Below are 3,335 nucleotides of genomic sequence, written 5' to 3'. Positions count from 1 at the left end.
TTCTGTAGGCTACGCTTTTCTTCCCTATGTTAAACTTGTAATTTATCAAAGGCTCCAAGTAGCTATTAAGTCAGATGGTCTGTATTTGAATCCAGCCTCTGCTACTTACCACATAACCTTGGGCAAATTATTTAGCCCTTTGAGAGTAAATTTCCTCATTGGCAAATGATGTCAAGAGTGGTACCTAATCATAAGGTTTTTGTGAGGTTTTAGTAAAACCCATTTAAAGCACTTAGCAAAGCCTAACATAAGGCAAGTAACTAATAAATATTAATTTCTTATCTAGATGAATTGACATAAAAACTTAATCACGATACACTGTTAACTTGCTTCTCTTGAAAGCCTTTTCTCCTGATTTGTCCTGCATACTTACACGGATAGAGTAAGTGCCAGGATTGAGTCAGGGTCAGGTCCATTCAAGGCTTTTCTCCTCTGGGAACCTCCCTCCCTCTTCTAGACAGAACGAGTATAGCTGAGTTCCACCCCCAGACTCTGGGACAGGGATTGTATTATTCTCCTCCTCTGTATGCCATGACACAATTTGTTGAATAGATATATGAGTAAAGAAGCACAGAGCCTGTATTGAAGGAGATTCCTGCCCTTTCCCTCTCATTGATCAGACCCTAAGGGAGAGTATGGAGAGGTTACAGACATGGAAGAGGTTGGTATGAGAAAAAGAAGGATCCTACCAAGTTAGGGAAAGATGGATTGTTCTGTAGCTGTGGTAACAAGAAGCCACCAGAACTGGTTGTTAAGTCTCTTCAATCTATCTGTGACAATTAGCTGAACTGAACATACTTTTGCAAACCAACCAGTGTTCACTCTTGCTTTTGAAAATCAGTCAATAAATAAGAATGGACCCGCTGTGGTAAAAGTGCACCTGAGCACCTGCAAATCAGTATGTCTCACCTGAGCAACCACACTTCCACAGATGATGTCAACCCATTCACACTTCTGAAAGGCCATCAATCCATGAATTCCACACTTCTCAAAAACCCTACAGGAGATCAGCAGTCTGCTCTGCTCTTGGAGACCATGCCTGACAAGCAGTTCTCCCTTACTAGAGACCGCCATAAATCCAGTTTTGTCCTTTAAAAAAATTTTTTTTCAACGTTTTTTTATTTATTTTTGGGACAGAGAGAGACAGAGCATGAACGGGGGAGGGACAGAGAGAGAGGGAGACACAGAATCGGAAACAGGTTCCAGGCTCCGAGCCATCAGCTCAGAGCCTGACGCGGGGCTCGAACTCACGGACCGCGAGATCGTGACCTGGCTGAAGTCGGACGCTTAACCGACTGCGCCACCCAGGCACCCCCAGTTTTGTCCTTTAATATCAGATATGGGGAAATAGTCTCATCATCCTTTCCCATTTCTGAAACAGAAAACTCTTCTATTTAGATAAATTTCATGTAACATAATTCACCACCTTGAACATTTTAGAGTATACAATTCAGTGATTTTTAGTATATTCGCAATGCTATGCAACCACCATCCCTGTTTAATTCTAGAATATTTCTACTTTAACCTAAAAGGAAACCTGTAGTCCCCAATTGCCCTTCTCTTCATCACCCATCAACTACCACTCTACTTTTTGTCTCTGTAGGTTTGCCTATTCTTGACAGATCATATGAATGGAATCACACTGTGTGTGTGGCCTTTTGGGTCTGGCTTCTTTTACTCAGCATGTTTCAAGGTTCATCCATGTTGTAGGATGGATCCATACTTCATTCCTTTTTTATGACCAAATAATATTCCACTGTATGGACGCACTACACATTTTGTATCCATTCTTCTGTAAATGAATACTTGGGTTGTTTCTACCTTTTGTGAATAATGCTATGAACGTTGGTGAACATTGTTGGTGTGCAAATACCTATTTGTAAGTACCTCTTTTCAATTGGTTGACAATTTTTTTTTCAGGACTTTAAGTATATCACCCTAAGGGCACCTGGCTGGCCCAGTTGGAGAAGCATGCAACTCTTGATCTCGGGGTTGTGAGTTCAAGCCCCACACTGGGTGTGGAGATTACTTTAAGATAAAATCATAAAATCACAAAATCAAAAAATACATACATACATACATACATACATATGTCACCTACTGCCTTCTAGCCTCTGTGATTTAAAAAAAATTTTTATTACTCAAAACTTCACTTTTTTAGTTAGCTTTCTGACTCTGTGCTTGTGCCTTCAACACTTTCAAAACAATTTTCTGCTCATCAACAAGGAAAGCACAATTGGTCCTATCACAAACACACTTAGCTCACATGGAACCACCATAGGTCCTGATGATATGTTCTTTCATTTTAGACAACCTCAGAAGAACTCTAGGTCTCATAGTATGAACTCCTCAAAGTCGGCCTGGGCACACCCCACAAGCAGAATTGGATGCTTTCCCAATCTTCTTGGTATAAAGGTAAATGATTGTATTACCAGGGGTTCAGGACAGCCTGGTTTTGTTAGAGGCTGTATCGTAGGACAGCCAACGATGGTATGTCAAACACTAGACCATTCTGAGTGCCTATGGACACCATCCCGAGAAGAAAAAGCTAGCCTCCATGATTTCTGATAAGAAACCCAGCCATTAACTTTATCATCACATTTTATGTGATGAGTTGCTTATCCAGAATAGGCAAATCCAGACACTGAAAGTAGATCAGTGGTTGCCAGGGTTTGGAGGAAGAAGGAATGAGAAAACTGCTCACGGGTATGGGGTTTTGGAGTGAAAATGTTAAAAAAAGAAATTAGTAATGATGATTGCATAGCTCTATGAATGTATTAAAATCCTCAAAACTGTAGATTTTAAAAGGATAATTATGTCTCGAGCTGCTATAGAAAAATCTACATTGGATATCTCAAAGGCATTTCAAAATCAATGTTTCCAACATCAAATTCTTGTTAATATCAACCTGTCTTCTTCCTGTGCTCTCTCGAGCTCAGTGAGGAGACCACCATCCATCTACTTACACTAAATAGAAACTCTAGGTCATGCTTGCCACCTTGTCTCTCCCTTCCCCCAATAGTCAATCGCTGAATCTTATCAATTTTACCTCCTAAATGTCTAAGTGTTCCACTTGTCCCTATCTTTAACAGTCCATCCCAAAGCCACCACAAATCTTCTTATCTGGTCTCCTTGCATATGCACACTTGCCCCTCTTCAATTTGCTATCCCTGCAGCACCTGGCAGTGCTGGACTGCACAATAGTTAGACCAGGCACGTACTGACTACATCAGCAAAGCAGGCCACTTAAAAATTGAGGCAGGGGTGGGGCGCCTGGGTGGCTCAGTCGGCTGAGCGACCGACTTCGGCTCAGGTCATGATCTCACAGTCTAGGA

The 3,335-nt window shown here is 41.3% G+C and overlaps 1 pseudogene; it reads right to left on the bottom strand.

Annotated features, from left to right (window-relative positions):
• Nucleotides 1-2,137: 2,137 nt before the first annotated feature.
• Nucleotides 2,138-2,511, bottom strand: LOC102966316 (annotated as a pseudogene).
• Nucleotides 2,512-3,335: the final 824 nt, after the last annotated feature.

The sequence above is a fragment of the Panthera tigris genome, chromosome B1 (genome assembly GCF_018350195.1).
Source record: "Panthera tigris isolate Pti1 chromosome B1, P.tigris_Pti1_mat1.1, whole genome shotgun sequence".
NCBI lineage: Eukaryota > Metazoa > Chordata > Mammalia > Carnivora > Felidae > Panthera > Panthera tigris.
The sequence above is the reverse complement of the archived record's forward strand: the minus strand, read 5'-3'. Positions and strand labels throughout refer to the sequence as shown.